We start from the raw sequence: 20986 nt of genomic DNA, 5'->3' as shown, positions 1-20986 counted from the left end.
CACCAACCCATTCGGCTAAGGCGGCCGCCATCGGCATTTACTTGGATAAATACTTGCATTTCAATGACTATATAAATCTTCAAATCCAGACTAATTTAAAGGCTTTTTCACGCTTACAGAAGAAAATGGTTTTCCTAAAGCTCTAGTGGGACACATTTTCTTATACGTTTGCTCCGTTTGGTATAACATTCCACCTTCATAAATGGAGGGTGTCTTCTTATTACAAGAGTCCCCTGTAAGTGATTAAGGGGGTAGTATGGTATTTTTTTTTTTTTCATTTTTTTTTTTTTTTTTTTTTAATTATTCTATAACATCTTAAGATTATTGTGTGAAAGTTTGAAGTGCATTAGAGTAAAATTGACAAAGACACAAAGGATTAAGTATCTACCTCTCCAACCGGATTTCACGCTGCCGAAAATCTTTAAACGCGTTTTTCTCACACTTGCCTTTTTTACGGTCGGAGTCCACTGTAGATTCATATCTACTGCACCGATTCTTTTCAAATTTGGTTTTTTTGTTTCTTTACTTTATTCACGAGGTAATGACGTCGAGTTTTTTTTTTTTTTTAATTTTGTCATATTTTAAAACAACAAAGTTTTCAAGTTTTTTTTATGAAAAATCGGTGTTTTGACTTCAAAGCGCTTTAAAAAATTAAAAAAAAAAAAAAAAAACAAATTCGACGTTGTTACCTGCGAAACTTTATTAGCTGATGAAATCAATTTGGTTTTTTGATTTTAGTTGATCCAGTAATGAGCTCTGAGGGACACCGCAATAAAACTTTTTTATGAGACGTCCGCGAAGATTCGCTGCCACCAACTCATTTCTTCATAAAAATCAATGAAAATTTCACACAATATTCTTTAAATATGACTTTATAATGAAGTAATTTTAAAATTTTGAATAAGTCAACTGTGTCGACAAAAAAAATTTCGAAAAATATGCTTGTTTTACACCGAATTAACCATACTACCCCCTTAAACAGACTACCCATCCAATTTCTAATTGTCTCATCTTAGGTTTGATTGGAGGGCATATGAAGTGCTGCCTTAACGATATCCACAAAATTTTAATCAAATGGATGTGCACCCCCAGAATCATCCTTTTACCTTGAGAAAACCAGTTTCATACAAAATAAACACTATTTTCTAACATTTATCATATGTACACTTAGAGGAGCCAATAATAAAATAGTCAATTCAAATCTACAAAGTGGACGTTTCGGTACGTACTACGTTTCAGCCAGAGCCCGAATGGAACATAACTTCTTTACTAAATCTTGCTGATTACTGACAACATATGACCAGTCATACTGTCTATGAGATTGAACGCTTTTATATATTATATTATACTTATTTTTAACCAGTATATCTTAAGCATTCAATCATAAATCGTTTTTATTCCCTTGTTCCCTTCTACCCTGTATCCAAAATACAAAATTTAAAATCTACGTAGTTATAGATAAACTAGTCATGCGAGGGCTGTCATTGTACGCAGCATTTCATTTTCCTCCTACATTTTGTTTGGTTATGTTGTTTAAACTGGGTTATTAATTTAAATATACTCTTAAAAAAAGAGGTCAGAAAGACTGCCAGCAGTACCTACTGACGATAAATGATTTGAAAGAATTTTCGTTATTTTCTCTTAAGGCTACTACTAACTTTACAGCCGTGAAATGTTGCTAGCAACATTGATTGTCAAATGAGAAGAAACCACAAATTTATGAGCATCGCCCAAAAGTAATGACAAATTAAATAAGTGTGAAAAAATGTTGCAGCTATGGTGCGCAGTGCTTTCAAGTCGTGAACTGAGTACTCCTTTGCCATGAGATACAAACGATATTTCACGTATATTTCACTTCAATGCAATTTACATATGTATTTTTAGCCACTTTGACTTGAAACGCGAACTTGGTACTATGCTTTAGAGAACTAGAGCCCTAAATTGAAAATTTTAAAGCAGTTTTTGCCGATATTTCGTTTTTCTTGTAACGAAAGCACTTTGCAAAGAAAATTCTGATCGTATTGTTTAACTCAATTTATTATATATTCACACTTATGCTCTCAGCCAAACAGCTCAAAATGATGCACAATAATCGATTTATTACGTGACAGGTCACAATTGATACATTAGTGATCACAACCTCCTTTACATAAACACTGTAATTAATGCAATGGCAAAACTTTACACAACTTCAACTGCAAAAGTTTCACATACTGACCCATAAATTGCGCTCGATTCGAAAATCAATTGAAGTGTAATTCCAAGGGCGGTGCTGACGAAAGCGTAGCAAAGAGAACTGTCAATTAAAATACAACATACAACTAATCCACGTATAAGTAACAGAGCGAGGAAGAGCTCGAATCGAATTCTGGAGAACTCATTTGGATGAAGTCGAGTCGAAAGCAAATCGAAGTCGTTTTTTCCATACAAAACGCAACGTCATTCCGGCTTCTATTATCTATATGTCATCGAATCGAGTGTTCATATATGGACGGGGTTGGAAAAGCTCCACGCCCATAGTTTTAGATATGTATATACATATATACCTATATAAAATATATATAATTGGCGCGTACACCCTTTTCGGGTGTTTGGCTGAGCTCCTCCTCCTATTTGTGGTGTGCGTCTTGATGTTGTTCCACAAATGGAGGGACCTACAGTTTCAAGCCGACTCCGAACGGCAGATATTTTTTATGAGGAGCTTTTTTCATGGCAGAAATGCACTCGGAGGTTTGCCATTGCCTGCCGAGGGGCGATCGCTATTAGAAAAATGTTTTTCTTTATTTTGGTGTTTCACCGAGATTCGAACCGACGTTCTCTCTGTGAATTCCGAATGGTAGTCACGCACCAAGCCATTCGGCTAGGGCGGCCGCCAGTATTAGATATGTAGGTGTAGATAAAAATCATGTTCATATAGACTCATCAGCATAGTAAACCATTTTGTTACTTTTTATTATGACAGAATATGGAAGGGACATTTAACAATTTTATATTGTTTGAAAAGTTAATGGAATAAAATGCGATTTATCCCCCCTCTTAATTTGAATGACTTTACGTACAAATATCTACTACACCATGTTTGCATGGAGCTGCTAAATTTATTATTAATTAATTAATCAAATAATTAGAAAAAACAAAGCAGCTCTTCTACTGGTGCTACCAGTTCATTGTGACTGGAAGAACTAGAAAATAATTTGGCATTACGAAAAAAGTTTTGAAATCATTATTTCATATTTATTTGAATTAAATAATAATAAATTCATCAATTGAAAATAATGCGACAACGGCAGCAATTAGATTTACGTACAAGTTGGCCGCTTGTTCCTTCAAACCCTTTATAAAAAAGTTATATAAAATTGTAATATTATTTCAGACTCCTTTCAGCCAAGATACAACGAAGCTCATGACAGTTTGGAGAGAACAGCCAAAACAAACTTTAATTATGCGAATTTTATTTACAATATATTATATATTTAATCCACGCGAATTTATCATTTTTATACTTACACATTAGGCCGGGTCGATTTGTGGGGAGGCAAAAAAATCGCCTATTGCTCTGTGAAAATCGTATTCTAGGGATCAAAATAAGAAACTTTGCCGAAGGAACCATACCTCTAAAACGGATTCTGATGTCCCCCAATTTGGGTCGAACTTTTTAGTTTCTTTTCTCATGTAAAGGCCAAAAATGGTGATATTTTGAAATGATTGTATGGGGAATCCTTCAGGGGAGTTCCAGGGGGTGTGCCACTGGCATGGGTGGATCGGCCGTCCAAAGTTTGTGGGGGTCGGTCATACATTTGGACTCGATTGGAGCACTCTAAATGGGTCAAAGTGGGATTTTTCAAAATTTGCCCCTACCCAAAAGTTCTACCCAAATTGATTTTCACAGAGCAATGAGCGATTTTTAAATCGAGCCGCCCTATTACACATCCATTTGTATGTATACATGCACATACATTCTGTCAAAAAAATATCGGGAATTGTTCATTTAAAAAGCGCGCGTTACACATACATATATCTAAATTTTATTTTCTGGAATGTTGATACAACTATCTTCTATAGTGTCGCAGAGCTGAATTTCTTTAAAAAAAATTAATCGGAAGAAGGTGGCTGAAGACATGCTTAAGCTAGTGAATTCGAACCCAACGTTTATCCAGCGTCCGGCGCATTATAACAGGTGATGAGACGTGGGTATATGAGTTTGACATGCAAACCAGTCAACAGGCGGCTAAATGGCGCTATCCACATGAGCCGAAACCCAAAACACCACGCCAAAGTCGGTCAAAAGTGAAAGTCTTGCTACTCGTTTTCTTTGATTATAATGGTGTGGTGCAATTGGAATTCGTTTCAAATGGTTCTACGGTAAATGGAGAATATTATTTGGAAGATATGCGACGCTTGAGAGGGAATGTGCGTAGGAAGCGGCCCAATTTTTGGAATGAAAACTCATGGATCTTGCACCATGAGAACGCAACGTCTCACAAGGCCAATATTGTGAACACTTTTTTGACCAAAAACTTGACAAATAACATCAAACAACCACCGTATTCACCGGATTTAGCCCCCTGTGACTTTTTTCTTTTCCCAAAACTTATATTGCGATTACGGAGAATTCGCTGAAGGAGCTGAAGAAGATCTCTCTCTTCAAACGTATTTAAAAGGTGCTTTGATGACTGGAATAATCGTTGGCATATGTGTATTACTTCGAATGGAGCCTATTTTGAAGACGACAAAATAAATTTTGATGATTAAACAATTATTTTGCGTTTTATTGAACAATTCTCGGTACTCTTTTGACAGAATGTATACATACATACATACATATTTACATCCAAACTGTTGAACTACGAAAAAAAATTAATATTCGTAATTCAGTCAAACCAATGATTTACGGGAATAAAGTAAATACTAAAGAATCAAAAACGAAAAAAAAAATAATAAAAAAATTTAGTTTCCGCAGCAGATTTTTGTGTCCATCATTCACTGACGACTTCACAAGCAAGCAAATTGTTCACCGGAAAGAATCAAAATAGAATTCTATTCAAAGTCTTTTGGCAAATTGGGTATTTATCGTACATACGTCGTCTGTTTTTTTTAGATACAAGAGAACTAGGAATAACGAGAGCTATGGTTTGACAGCTGAGAATGGCAATGTTGGCATTTCTGATCTGTAAGATTAGGGAAGTCAATGGCTCCAAACTATGAAAATTGTGAAACTTCGCTAATCGCCATACTGTGCGCTTAACAGTCGATTAATAGCAAAATCAGTTTGGCGACAACTTTCTTTCCAGAAGTGGTTTAACGCCTCTGGATTACTTTTAATGGGGATGTGTTAAGTCAGAGGCTTATGCAGACAAACCAGCAACTCTTTAATCATTGGAAGCCATACATTTATTGGGAAGATTAACTCGTAGCCGCGGCGTACAAATACCGAATATCATGTTCAAAAAATAAATGCCATGAAATTATTTATCAGACTATAATAAAAAAAATATTTACTATAAGAATATTTCTGTTTTGTATTATCATTTGAACTTCTCAAGCTCTCAAAGAACATCTAAGGTATAGTCATATAAATATGAAAGTTTAGTAAGTTGTTTTCAAAACAAAACGGAAAACTCTATTTATGCTCCGATGAAGCTCATACTCGAAATATGCCTTATCCACATAAAAATAAATATCCACTGGTATATACCCGCGCTGCAGTTGAAAAATAAGGAAAACGCGTATTTATGGTTCGATTTGGTTCTTATTGATATATGGCTTAATTGGCAAGGAATGTAAGGGATATAAGAAATATTTTTGTTAGACAAAATGCTACGGTTCTGTTATAATAATGAAAAACACTTAGCGGGAGGAACCGTGGGTGATACTCGTATCTAGTATATGAGTATATAAGTATGTACGCATGCATATATCTTAGAATAATAGATTTAAAGGCAGTGCCATCCGATGCAACAACAGTGCAGTTTGGCGCAAGCATTCATAATAATAACCGCACCAATTTAGATAAATATCATTCAAATCACAACGATTTATTGTTTTGCTTACTTCGCTACCCCACGGTGGCCATGAGGAAAGATGCCACTTTCAGTGCATCCATCGCCACCATCATAACCTTTTAATGCCATTTTTGGCTAGTGACTGCGTGCCAGCGTTGCAACCAGTTGACGATTTATGTTGCGTTGCGTGTTTGTTTCATATTTGAGTTTGTATTTTTTACTACATTTTCACTTGTCGTTGCTGTGAACTGCTACCGGATGCATGGGTGCAAGCCTTTAGTACGGCCAATGCTGGTGAAAAGCAAAGCAAACGCATGGAAATCGTTGACTTCGCTTGGTCAGTAGGCCACGGAGGCGCTCATATTTTATTTTAATTATCATATTATTCGTATAAAAATTTCACTAGTAACCAGCTACGAATGCCTTTTGAGTTCAATGCTTCTTAATTTAAGAATTCTATGCTTTCTGCTGTGGTTACTTCATCTCGTTTTCAATGCATTTACATATTTTGATTTTTACCTTAACGCGTTGTTTGTGTGTGTGTGTGTGTGAGTCGTTGCATTGCATGACCGTTTTTGAAAGTTTTGAGCCTGTAGAACATTAGTGTCAATTTAATGTTTCCTTAATGACACTTGCAGCGTCGGAGGCTTAGGGGATGCAGAAAAGCCGGTAACTTGTTATCAGTTTAGTTGGTCAACTTTTCCGGTTGGCAACGGAGTGTAGAGAATTCGACTAAGCATATAAATAAATGAATCACTGGCTGGAAATAAGAAATGATATTTTATTTGAAATATATTCAGAATGTTGTTTAAAGCCCTGGACTTTTCTGAATCGAATTTAGCAGACGAATTTATGTTTATGTTTAGTTACATAAGCATTTTCGCTTGACCTGCTTAAAAATATTCGTACCTATTTTATAACTTTAGCATAAAAATTAGTACTTCGTTTGATGAAGCGTTGATTGATCTACGTAGATTTTAAGACGTATGAAACTGTTTTCCTCTTGATAGTTGTAGTTTCAATACTCGGATCTAACTAAAATTCAATAAATGCACCTAAGAACGGAAAGTCAGGGTTCTCGAGCACTTGGAAATGAACAGCGTTTTCGGACGAAAAACTGTCCCAAACTTCAAGTCTTGATCATCCCACAAACTCAACACTGACGTTACTTATAGTATCAGCTATGTACGATTACTTGTTACCAAGATCGTGTAATTGTGCCATTATAACTTTTAAACCCGCGCGTACTTGTGCACAGTACATAATCATATGTATACCAAAATGCTCAGAATAATGAGGAGTCGATTTAGCCACGACTGACCGTCCAAATGAATAATATTGCATAATAATCAAATAAGACTTGGTACATATATCGCTCTTAGTCCTAGGTAGGTTGGTATTGAAAACGGCCTATGTACTACTGTGGGCAAAAAGTAAGGCGAATTTGGTTGTAAAATGAAAAATTTTCATTTATTCTTGTAAATCAATCCCCGAAAAATGTCAAATAGCCCATTTCCGGTATAGCCATCAGCACCTTCTTCGATTCAGCTTTCATCTCTTCAATCGACTCGAAACGCGTTCCCCGGAGAGGTCTCTTGAGTTTTGGGAATAGCCAGAAGTCACACGGAGCCAAATCAGGCGAATACGGTGATTGCGGAACGATATGCGTAGAATTTTCGGCGAAATGGTCACGAAGAACGAGTGCAGTGTGAGACGGTGCATTATCGTGATGCAAAAACCAAGAGTTGTTGGACCATAATTCTGGTCTTTTTAGACGAATTGCTTCACGTAAACGACGAATAACGCTCAAATAATATTCCTTTTTAACAGTTTGGCCAGGTGGAAGGAATTCATAGTGCACCACACCACGAAAATCGAAAAAAAACTGTCATCATGACCTTTAGTTTTGAACGACTTTGACGTGCTCTTTTCGGGCTGGCCTCGCCTTTAGCACGATATTCGTTTGATTGGTCGGTTGTTTCAGGGTCGTAAGCATAAATCCAAGTCTTATCTCCCGTATTATGCATTTGAGCTTGTCCTGATAGTCTGAAAGCATTGTTTCACACACATCAACGCGACGACTTTTATCCAAGAAATTGAGAGTTTTTGGTACCAAACGAGATTTGACTTTTCGTAGGCCCAAATGGTCTTTCAAAATGGTTTTCACAGATCCTTCTGATATTCCGATCATATCATGTGAGCAAAATTAAGAAGCATGGGCGTAGCCACACCCTATTTTAGGTAGGTGTATGCAAATCGATAACAACGTCATATTACTCGCCCAAACTCATTTTGTATATCCGACATAAATATAAATTAGACAGGATAAAAACCACATCAACTTTAAATGTATTAAGATCAAATATCCGTCCGTCTGTCTGATGCTATAAGCCATAACTTTCATCGTCTCTGAGTTTGGTTGATTACAAAAGTTAACATCAAACAAATTAAGAGCACAAAATAAATTTTACTAAAATAAACGCGGGTATTAAAATATCCGTCCGAACCGAATTTAGTATTTCCTTACTTGTTTAATGGGTATAGTTTTGTTTACGTACATACGAGGGGTGCTCAATGTATTCTCGGTATCGGGGTAGTTTAGTAACTGTAATAAATAGTTACGTTACTTTTCAGTATAAAAATAAAATTCACATACTAACGGTCAGTAATTATTTAAAAGGCGGCGCAAAATTGATCATCAATTTTGTTTTTGAATAACTTTTTTACTAAATAAAAAAACATATTTTGAGAGATGGAAATCTTTATTTTGACCTCTACGCGCTCCATGTCTTGTCTATTTGTAAACTGCAGCTATCTGGTTTACAAGTATCAAATATCATTGGCGTACAACACCATTTGCAAAAATTATAAATCTTCCGATAGGATAGTCAATTTTGCGCCACCTTGCAGTAATTTCTGCGAGGCCAGTAGTCTTCACGACAACACGCTTGTTCCCGCAGCGGGTGTTTCGAAGGCCGTTGCACGAAATTAGGGCTTCGAAAAATTCAATCTCTGATGATATAGGCCCTAGTGATTATTTTTTGTTTCCAATTTTGAAAAAAGATCTTCGGATAAGGAGAAAAGATTTTTTAGAGGGCAATGAAAAATTCATTTCAAGTTACAAAAAGTGTATTGAGGTATAAAAATAAAAATTAAAATAAATAAATAACGCTAGTTTACACCAAAAATGGTCCTCGACCAAAATGCGTTTTTTAAACTAATTTGAGGTCGCTGAAACCAAAGAACGGTTTCCGAGATATTCCCAAAAAACCTGTTTTTTGGGCAATAGTGCAGTTATTACCTGCAATCTCGAAAATAGTGCACGCCATTTCTTTGAAGTACATAAATTTCGAAAGGCACACATATAACCTACATGGCAATATATAATTCGTGTCAATGGAAGTCGTAGTTTTCGCAAAATAGCTGTTGAAAGTTGAAAAAAGGCATTTTTGACGTTTTTTACTAAATTATAAAAGTTTATTAACTTTTTTCTGGAACAAAATTATTTTTTATATCGACATAAGGAAGGAAGACAATTTTGTCACCTACATTTTAAGCCTAAGTTTGTCTGAATCGACGAAAAATTGTAGAAGTTATGGATATATTATTTTTTTCCCTTTAACTCTCATTCAAGCATAGCCGTCTTCATGCAATGGGGGATTATATAGAAAACTAAAAATATATTGAATTTATTCCGAGTTCTTTTCATAATGATACCCGGAATACATTGAATGCCCCTCGTATGTATGTATCTACTTATGTACATAGTCAACCTTGAAACAAATGGTTACAAACAAGTTATGAATATTGTCTTAAATGGATTTAAAAATAGGTGGTTCAGTTCGTTAGCTAATGCTGTATTTCAGTACACATACGTGCGGATCATAATTGAGGTATCACACGGCAGTTTCAGCAGGTATGCCACAAGGACTTTGCAAGAATGGTAATTATGACTTGTTGGGAATGTAATTTGTTTCGCGCTAGATTTGTTACGTGAGCAGACACAAAACTGTATATTCCCTATGTATGTCCATAATAATGCGTAATATTTCCATGCATAATTTCAAATTTTGTTTGTGATGCTTTCCTCTAAGCCAAGGTCAAAGATCCTTTTGATTAGAGACACTTGCATACTCTAAATTCCTTATGGTTTTCATGTAAATTTCTATGCGGTTATACCAATCAGCAGTAACATTTTTGCCTGTGTCGCCGAAGTGACTGCAGGTACCTGTTGAATCTCTTGGGACACTTTGGGCCATATTAATATACTTATGTATACAAAACTACTTTGATTAATTTGATGCATTGTCTAATTTATCTAAGTAAATAAATGAATTTGGAACTGCAAGCGAGAATTGAGAAAATAGGTCTTAAATCTCTTAAAAAACGATCGAATTTCTTTGAATGATCCATTTCTTAAAAAAATTATATATTTACCCTAAAACTATTTATGCAATTTCTCATATTTTACAAAGGCAGTTGTTTTTACTAAGTTCCTTGGCTTGCGCATACTCATGGGCAATGTGGCCAGATGATTAAAAGGAAAAGGCATTCAACTCAGCTTGACTTAAAAAAGATTACAATTTTTTAGATGCAATCGAAAAGAGCTAAATAAGAGTCGAACATTTTTGTTTTATGTAATTAAACTTTGTATATAACAAATATATTTATATTTAGAAATATATTTAAAAACTTAAAAACTTTTTTTTTTTTATAAAATAGCGGGTACGATTTTTCTGGCCAAGACAAAGCGTGTATCAAATACGTGAAACAATACAAATAATTTGTTGTTTTTGTTGTTTGAGTGACGGAGTTTCATGTACTGCGAGACACTTAATTAGCATCTAACGCCATTTTAATACGACAATCATCTGTGGATTTGGTGTTTGAGTGCCATGAGTGCTATTTCCTATAGCCACTTCCTATAGAGAGAGAAGAAGAGACCTAAATTGCAAGCCTGATATTTCATAAGATTTTTTAAAGAATAGTTTGCCAAATGCGCGCGATCTTGCTCTTGATAACCCCAAGTTTATGTTACCGAAATCATGACCCAGCTGCTATTTTTCACATGAAAACGGAAAGACAAATTTCTTAGTGCCCAACGTATTCTCTGCTGTCCGTTTGACCGAGTCACTTCCAAAGCTCAAATGCGAGAAGTACGTGAATCTTTGTGTAAGTCCCTACGATACGAACGTATGTATAATGTTATTTTAATTGAATCACGTTCCATACCTTCACATATCGATGGTTTTCGAGAAAAGTGACACAATTCAAAAATACAAAATACTGAGTTGGGTCAGTTTTCTAGATAAGTGAAGCGCCAATTCGATCACCTGACAAAACAACACTAACGCCATCTATCAGAATTGCTTCAAGATTCGCTTATGACGCTTTTCCAGATAAAAATATATAAACTCTGTAGTTGATTTTTGCTTTTAACGGCAAAACTCCGAATTTGAGTTAATTCTGAGTTGTGTCGCTTTTCTCGATATACACTCTTGTTGAATAGCTGCACGGCTTTCCATTAATCTGAAATCAATTTCAGTTTTTTGAGTACAATATTTTTTGATAAATTTAAAATGCCAAAACTCGTGATCGGGTTAACATTTAAGTTGATTCTACTTTTGATTTGCCAAGGGCTTTGTAGAGTAACTTTCTCCTTTAAATATAATTATTTATTCTTCAACGACGTATTGGGACTCGGAATATTGTGCATATAGTTCATGGTCCATAGTTCTGTACAAAATTTAGCTAGGTAAAGCAAGAGAATAAGAAATTTCCAAGTTGAAATAATAAGCAGTCACTCGGACCTTATTTGATACAGATACGACTTTTTTATAAAATGTGATATATTTTACAACATATGTATAGCGAAAATGGAAAAATGGAATAGCAGACATCTTATTTATTTTGCTTTATTTCAGTTCTCAATATAACATGAAAAACAATGTCTACTCATTTCATTGCAAGGCAAAAAAAAAAACATTCAGAGAATTTACGCTAATTATCTAATATAAAAGTATTTAAAAGTACCGCTTGTCTGTCCGGTATACAATCCACACCGCCCATACGATTGGCATACAATTTTGCTGTATCATTGTGAGTATGCCAGAGATGGCGTTTAAGTTTTTAAGTTTATAAGCCTATTTGGACCCGCTATATAACGCAGAAGCAGAGAATTAATTCGATTTAATTCGCGAGTAGATACCTATTTCATCTCAAGACAATATTTTCGCAGGAAATGAAATAAAGTTTTCCGTCACTCACACTCATTTTTTTAATTTCTTTTATTAAATTGGATGATTAATTTTGCAAAAAGTGGTGTAAACTCATATACACATATCACAAACACATATACACAAATAGTCCAGTCAAAAGAAGATTTAACTTAGTAATTTTAGGAGTATGCGAGTTTATGGTTTTATTATGTAAAGCCCATCATTGTGAACTTGGTGAACTGGTGTGAACTGGTGTGAGGCAAAATTTTAAGAAAAATAATACTCAATTCAAGAAAATTAGTAATCGACTATATCATGTCTATGCCATCTCAATCGATTTTCAGGTGTAGGAAAATTTAGAAACATGAAAATTTCAAAATGCGATATCTCAGCGAAAAAAAAATGAAATTTGAGCAAACTCAACGCCGTTTGAAAAAAGAATGCTTGTATTTAAAGATTCCATCCTTTAATTTTGGTGAAAGAAAACATCTGCAAGGCTACATAACCTCAAATATTGGCAAAAACGGTGTTTTTTGCACTTTTAGGTTAGGATATCTCGAAAACCAGAGCTGATAGAGCAATTCTGAGGCCAGATTTGGATTCAGCGCATCATAAACCTTCGGAAATATATGGTCTGGTTTCTGGGTCTGAATGTTGGTTAAATTTTGTCGGCCTGTGTAATCATGTACGCGCTTCGCTAATGTAATGGTTGCTCCGCTTAGCAGCTCAAAATCATAAGACTAAATAAAGATAGCGAAAAAAACTTATGGACAAAAATGTTTACAAAAGAATGCCCTATAAAAAAGCTCTGATGTATATTTTCCATAAAATCAATAAAAAAAAGTTATTACGCTTGAAAAAAATGCATCTCTTAATTTTTCGCGTAATTTTGTTTATAACTTCTTTATGATTAATTTTACAATAAAAAGTTTTGAATGAAAGTTGTAGATAATATTATTATCTACAAAAAAGTATTTTACAAAATTTTCGTAACTTTCGAAATTCACGAGATAATCGCAAAAACCAGTTGCACCCTTATTTCCAAGATGGCGGCCGCGGGACACAACCCCCGACCCCGAAAACTCAAATTTAAGTTCACAGTGATGGGTTTTACATAATAAAACCATAAACTCGCATACTCCTAAAACTACTTAGTTGGCTATTTTTTTTGTCTCTTTTGACTGGACTAAAATGAGTTCATACTGTTAAGAATGCGGATGAAATTCTTAACTTACCTATAGAATTTTTAAATTCCTTAGATCAACCAGGAACTATTAAATTCCTTAGATCAACGCCCCCATATATGCGTCCACTCAAAGTTGGTACGTGCGTCTATAACTTTTCTCCGCACCATAGATCCACCTTGGTTATGTAATGGAGAGGAGGAGAGGATTTGATTGCAAGAATTCCTATGACTCCACCTACATGCCTTTTGAATTCAGACGCTCACAGCTGCCGGTCCGTCTTGCTTACTTCATGACAATAAACAAAGCACAAGGGCAATCACCTTAATACCCGTAGATATGGATTAAATACCGAACATTTCTGTTTTCTTCCGTGGTCAGTAATACATATTTTGGCTGTTCTCAAGTGGCAGATGAAACAAACTTCTTTATTTTTACAGATTATAGATAAACAAAAGTGTTTGTTCCTTAAGGACTTAAAATGAAATTATTTGCCTTAAAAGCAGAGCACCGGTTGCCGGAGGTGGTTGATAGTATTTGATAAATATGTTAATATAAAAATTATCATGGATTTAATGCATTTCTTAATCTTTCGAGTAGCATATAAAGTTGTTTTTTTTTTAGTAAAAAGAGAAATTCTCTACATGGCTAGCAAATATTTCTAATTCAGGCTTTGAAACATTTGAGGATAAACTTTTATGGAAAAAACTCTTTGGAAAGAGCATAATAATATTCCTTCTCTAGACACAATTCCTTAACAAATACTACAAGGTTTTTTCGACCTTTTTCGACATACCACTTAGCAGAATCATTTCGGTTTTTCTAATTTTCACGAGAGAAAAGCATTCCTCCGCTGTAGGACTTCTCTTACACAATATATTTAACTGGCACATATGAAAATCCTTCCATTCGCTGACTAACCATCCATTGAAATTTGACGAAATTACTCCTTTGCAGCAGATTTTTCCAGCTACGAGTTCGGTCTGCGCATTTTTCATTAGCAGGGCCCACTTATAAAATAGGCATGGCACTCGTATATAAAATGGGATCTGTTTACGTGATTTAGTGATTCACGTTGGCAATGAACTGCTCTTTAAGTCCCCGCAAAATATTTATAAAATGTTTCTTTGCTACAAAGTGAACCACGCCATTCACGTTTGAATTGAACGAAAATTCTCTTAAGGTAAGAACAACATTGTTTTTTTTTTTGGAAATTTGGTTGATTTCGAGCCTTGTGTGGTAGCTGTGGTGGAAGCCGAAGTTTAAAAATTCTGTATGGGTGTATGTATGTATGTAGGTATGTATGTATGCATAAATATACAAGTATAATTAAGGTGATCTCGGCCATAGGTTTAACAATAAGTGGTTTACGAACACGCGCTTTTTGTTGTTGTGAGCAGTTTGGCCGCTTGCTGGGTCTCTCTGCTATTTGAATGCCCGGCTGCATGGCTGCTTGATTTTATTATTAATGTGAGAATTTTGTAATTTATTAGTTTTGGTCTTAATTTTGGTTTTCACTACTCTTGATTGCTTATCTGATTTTCTTTGCTTCTTATTTAGTTGGTTTACTTTCTAATTTTTTCTCGTCTCGCTTTGTGGCTCTTCTCTAAAGAACTACCTCCGACTGTATGCAGAGGCACGGTAAAATATTTATAATTTATTTTAAAATATCTCATTTTACCTATTTAGTTTATAATATGAAGCTATTGTTGCCTAATGTTGCATAATTTATGAATATCGCTGAAGTTCGACTAGAGTTTGTTTTCATTTGTTTAACTCGTAAGTGCTTTACATTTGCATTTCGTTGTATACTTAATTAATTTGTGGTAGAAATTTGTATTTATAGAAAATTCACTGTGTTGATCAGAATGAAAACCAAAACTTCTAACCGCTCTCATAGAGTACAACTCACCAGCTCCAAACGTTTGGCTGGACACCGAATACCAACGAACGGTCAGCAGCTGGTGATCGCCTGTTGCTTATCGATCCTTGTTTTCGTTTATTTCGTTTACTATAAAAGATCCAATGAGATAAGCGCCAAAGCAGCGAAATTCCCAAAAAGCACTCAGGCACACATTTTTCGGTGATATCTAACCGGGCAGCAAGAGGACATACATATTTAGCTTTATGGATTTCGAGACGATCGAGAGGGTTCGCAGGGAATAGAAGCAAGTGCGAATTTTGTTTGCGAGTTAACTCGTGCTGAAGTAGACAGAGACGCGGTCGGTTGCGGAGAGAGATTTCCTTTGTAGACGCATACACATTTTTGTGCGTTTTGCATTTCAACGAGTTTTCTGAAGCGCATTAAATCATTGTCCTGAAGGCTTTTAAGTCATTAACGATAAAATTCAACATAAATCTCGAAAATCGGAAATTTGTTTTATGTTGTGTTCAAAAGTGTCCGAATGCGCGATTGTTTATTTACGATTTTTACCATGTGCCTGTTGCCTTGCTGTTTGTGTTATTTTTTTTAAATGTATTCAGATTTGTCATTATTTCAGTGCAGTAATTTGTTCAAATATGTTCGACCAACTGCGTAAGTTAAGACTCTTCACGACAGAGGTGCTACAGTAAATCCACAAAACTTGCTTACATTACCCGTTATAGCGCAATATTTAACTTGAGGACAAATAGGATTATATTGACCGAACGACTTCAATTTTTAAGGGCAAAGCCGAACCGAAATTGAACAGAAAATGTTCAAGGGTTCAAATAAGAAACAAGCTATAACTTTTTAAAAATCCAGTATTTTTTTATTATTAACGTCAGATCATCTCATGCTATACTCATGTTTGTAAAAAGAACCAAACACATTTTTACACTGTTATTGAAGTAATTATATAATACACATAGGTGCAAAATTCTAAATTGCCAAGCAAAAAAAAATTATAGGTATTTTCTCCTTGTATTAGGAGACCTTACTATCGGTATAGAGCTAACTTGCAGCAATGAAAAATTGGTCACTAGCCACACTCAATGGGAAAGCAGTTGATATTTCAAGGCAATTAAGGTACTTGACCACCTTGGAAAGCTAAAAAGTACAACATATTCAATAATTTTTTTTTCATGTTCTGTATAATATATTAAAATAAATTTTTTTTTAAATTTTTATTTAGAGCTTATATAATACAAAAAAAAATTGATTTATTAAAATTTCTTTTTTTAACATATATCCAGGAGGCGCCAAAGTCGAGGCCTAAAGAAAATCATGTCTTGCGGCGGACAGTTAATCTTAGAAATGGTAATTCTAAAACAAAAGAGAGAAACAAAATTTTCAAAAGGAAGGTTCCTTGCGTGAGAATTTACCACAAACTGACAAAAAAAAAAATAATAAAAAAATGGCGGATGTTTGAAAAAAAGTTAAGAAAACACCCCTGTTTTTCACAATGTTATGCTTAAAAAGCAATACTTTATTAACTTTTTTTTTGCAAAATGTGGTAAATTGGCATACAAAACATCTTAACAAATAAAACAAGACCAAAATCATTAAAATCGGCTAAGCAGTTTCGGAGATAAAGTGTCCGCCATTCGAAAAAAAGTAATTTCTGGAAAAACGCGTTTAAAGTTAAAACTTGCTATTTTCTTTCCGCTGAGTCAGCAAGTAATGAGTGCAGGATGCGCCTGCACATTTTCACTGATTTCACTTTGTTAGAATTCGAATTTAAAAAAACAGTTTCAGGTGATGATTTTTAAAAGTATAAGGATTGAAAAAATGTAAAAAAAAAAATTTAATTTTTTGAAACTTATAAGGTGGTCAAGTACCTTAAGATAGTAGTCTGGTAACTTATTTTGAAAATTTCGAATTTCGGTTTTTTACATATTTGGTAATATACTGTACAAATTTTAGACCGAAATTCGAAATATTGACGAAATTATAGCACATACATGAGAGCTGCTCGTGCTTGCGCGCGCTAAGCCGCTAAAACTTTAATCGCGTTTTTCTCAAAACAACGTTTTTCCGGATGGCCGTCGTGAGAACAAAAAAACAAATTTTCTATCTAACGGATTGAGCTGAAATTTAGATATGTTTTTCTACACATCAATGGTTCTGGCGGGTAGTAGATTTAATTTATTTCGTCCCTAACACTCCATTTTTTAGTCCGATTTCCACTTTAAAAAAGGCAATTTTCTTACGAAGTCCGTTATTTTCTTATTTTTTGTCAAAATCATTTGATCTTACTACCCGCCAGAACGACAAGCACACTGATTAATAAGCAATTTGTTTTTTCTGTTTCAGATGACCACAAGTGACGAAATCACGCCGGCCAGCCACTGTACCTCTTTTTTTTGCCGCTTGCTGAAGTGTACAAAAATAGTATCAAAACATTAAAAAAAAAAAAAAAATTATTTTGTACACCTTCTGATACCGTTAATAACATATCAGAAAATCAAACCGATTGAATTTTATTTTCCCTTCCAAAAAATGTCCCAAACATGGCCTCAAAAAACGTGTAAGTTACCAGAAAATGTGGGTTTTAATATAAGTATTAAACTTTTTTTACTGAAACTAAAGGTTTATACAATTTTTTAACTGAAAATATTAAGAAATATTCGAGCAAAGTTCGCCTTCAAAAATCGGACTAAACTTTTGCGGCCGCACATGGCCGAAGCCGAAGTTCGGTCATTACCTAAAGACATATACGAGTACGATTCTAACTAATATCATTTTCTTTTTTCGCATTAATACCGCATTTATGCTGCCCCTCGCGAAGCCAGGCTAATTTTAATGTTCTGTTCTCAGCATATTCAATTGCAAAATTTTCTACCCTCTACAAAAAGTGATGCGGAACGTTGCCCAGCTGGTTTTAATTTATCTGTGGGCACAAGCTCGTTAGAATAGTTATGCGAAAACTTCAGTTGTTACAAATAATGAAAAAAATGCATTATATTTCATTATGTATATTCAATATACACATACCACTCCGCTTAAACAATACTGCGGTTCGTTTTAAGCAAAGTTCACTTTAAGCAAATATATCCAAAACAACGTATCTAAATAAAATAATAAATGTATGATGTTTATTTAGTATTAAACAAATCATACAATTTTCTTTGGTTAGTATTTAGTATAAATAGATAAAGATTAGTTTCTTATTAACTTTTTTACATTTCAAAAAAATCGTCCAAACTATCGAGTTGATGTTCATTTCTCTGCATATTTCCTTTCATTCACAACTTCACGTAGACGTTTAATAATGTCGTACATTGCTTTGAACGAAAACGACTTTTTTTACACAAACGTAACTATGGAGGAATACTTTGGGAAATAAACCGAAATGGCTGCCTAAAATTTTGGCACATCTTTTGTTAGTAAAATCAATATTCGGATTGTCTTAACCGTAAATTCACCTTAAACGAGATTGTCTTAAGCGACGAAAAATACTTGCATTTTCCCGAAATTCGACCGGCAAGTTTTGATTTGGTTCAACCTAACCCTAGTCGAGTTTAATTAGAAAGTGCAGAAAATTAAAAAAAATCATAATCCATTATTTTTCATGGAAGCTACGACAATTTTAAAAGGTACGTATAGTAAACGGAGGGCCAAAAGATAGGCAACACATCTTTAATACACTTACATTTTATATGAATTTCTTCTTTTTATTAATGTATTGGAATTTTGGAGTGCTTAGAGAACCGTTTACGCATGGCGTAAATTTAAATTAAAGATAAGTTGAAACAAACAAAATGATAGTCTTAGAGTCTTTCAAAAGTGTCGCCTAGATGCCAGTAGTGAATAATTCCTAGACGACACATTTTTTTATGTTGTCTTTGACATTTGTCAAGCAGACAGGAGCACAATTTTACGCGATAGAAAAAGGCGGTAAATTATTGAAACTTACTGTCGATCTTTAAAAACAACATATCCCAAAATCCATAGAGATACAACAACAACAACAATAAGAGCTCTCATATCAAAATTATATCGAAACTTTTGTGTAAGTGGCGGTGTGTTGGACGATCATAGGAGTGAAAATTTTGACAATATGACTCTTTTCGTATTACGAATTTTAAGGTGTTTCACAACACATCTTCTGCCACCTTGTCATATTTCCTTAGCATAACCGCATTTCTTTATTTAATCAATTTGCAAAACCTAAATGAACCGAACAAAACTAAAAAATGGACAAACAATAACAAAAATATCAATGGTAAGTGATTTTAAAGGAAATGCAAAGCGTGTAAATTTTTAATTTATATGCGAAATTTACTAAACTGGTCTTAAGGCACAGATGCAAGATTGGAAGCAATGAGCTGATAACATTAAGCTCAACAACAACTATAACATAACCCATGCACGCCGTTGAGGAGCGTCCAAGGCGAATTCCTCGCTTTACCAATACCTGAATGTGCTGCAGTGCGTAGTGTGTAGTGGTCGGGTCGGGTGGCCTGTTCAACAGTCGAAATCACTTGCAAGCCTTCAATGATTCAACCACACGAATTGAATGAAATCAGGCACATTCAGCTTACGAACAGGGTGAACGAGGTGAATGGAAATATTGTGACGACGCATGTGCGTCTGACCCGTGTCAAAAGCTGCCATAATATGTTGGACACTGGACACAACATGCTGGATATGCGCATTCGACGGGCCATCGTGCAGCGTGAAAGACAGACAGACAGACAAAGTGTTGTATGAAATAATATGCGCATAACGAGGCGCAATCGGACATGTGTAGCTACAAAAATCAGTGGAAAGACACAAAGTTTCGCAATAAAAGTGATAAAATTGCGGAATAAAATTATCAAAAGCAATACACAAAACAAATGGGCCATGAAAGCATACATACGAGTACATAGATAGATATTTTTCTGTAGAAAAAAATGGAAAGTGCAACTAGCTTTGCTGGCCCCTACAGGATGCATCGGTCATATGGCGAGCATTCAGATTCCTCGAAATATTTTTATTTTAATTGCTTTAATAGTTTTATATATATGTACATAACCATACACATTGTTAATGTGTGCTGCATAATTGCACTGCGCTTTGATATTCGTACACTTCTCACAAAAATTAAGGGAACAGAAAAATGTCTCAAATTTCTTAGTGATTTTCGAAAAGCTGTTTCTCGGTGAAAAATAGTTGCCGGAGTTCCGACAAAAAGCAATTTGAAGCTTTGAACTTCTAGTTTTAAGATCTTTGAGCAAAATTTTTTTTACTTAATGGTTATTTTGTAATCGTCAGTTAAAGGTGACACAAAAATTTTCGAAATTTTTCCGCTTTGCACAATTTTCCTGACTAAAACTAGCCATACAGTCAACTAGCTTGATTATTTAGCTTCAATTTGCTCTTTTGAATTCTCGCTACGAACATTTCTCTCTGAGATATCCGCATTTTACGAAAAAAGATCATTTTATCTTTGATCATTGATATTTGATATATAAGATCTTAATTTAATTTTTTGAGAAAAATTTTTTTTTACCCTTAACGTTGGTTTGAAGTGAACACAAAAAAACGCCTTTTTGCGGTTTTTCAGAAAATCTATTGCTCACTTACAAATATTAATGTGGGGACTCATGTTTCCAGGGATTTCTATAGATTAATATTCCACTAATAACCCTTTAAATTTTTAAATCGATCCAT

At 34.6% G+C, this 20986-nt stretch overlaps 1 protein-coding gene across 2 annotated transcripts in view; it reads right to left on the bottom strand.

Annotated features, from left to right (window-relative positions):
• The window catches only part of LOC128871931 (homeotic protein ultrabithorax-like), a 110007-nt gene that overhangs the window by 67059 nt on the left and 21962 nt on the right, over nt 1-20986 (bottom strand). The gene's annotated exons all lie outside the window — the stretch shown is intronic.

The sequence above is a fragment of the Anastrepha ludens genome, chromosome 2 (assembly GCF_028408465.1).
Source record: "Anastrepha ludens isolate Willacy chromosome 2, idAnaLude1.1, whole genome shotgun sequence".
NCBI lineage: Eukaryota > Metazoa > Arthropoda > Insecta > Diptera > Tephritidae > Anastrepha > Anastrepha ludens.
This window is presented reverse-complemented; position numbering and strand designations above follow the sequence as displayed.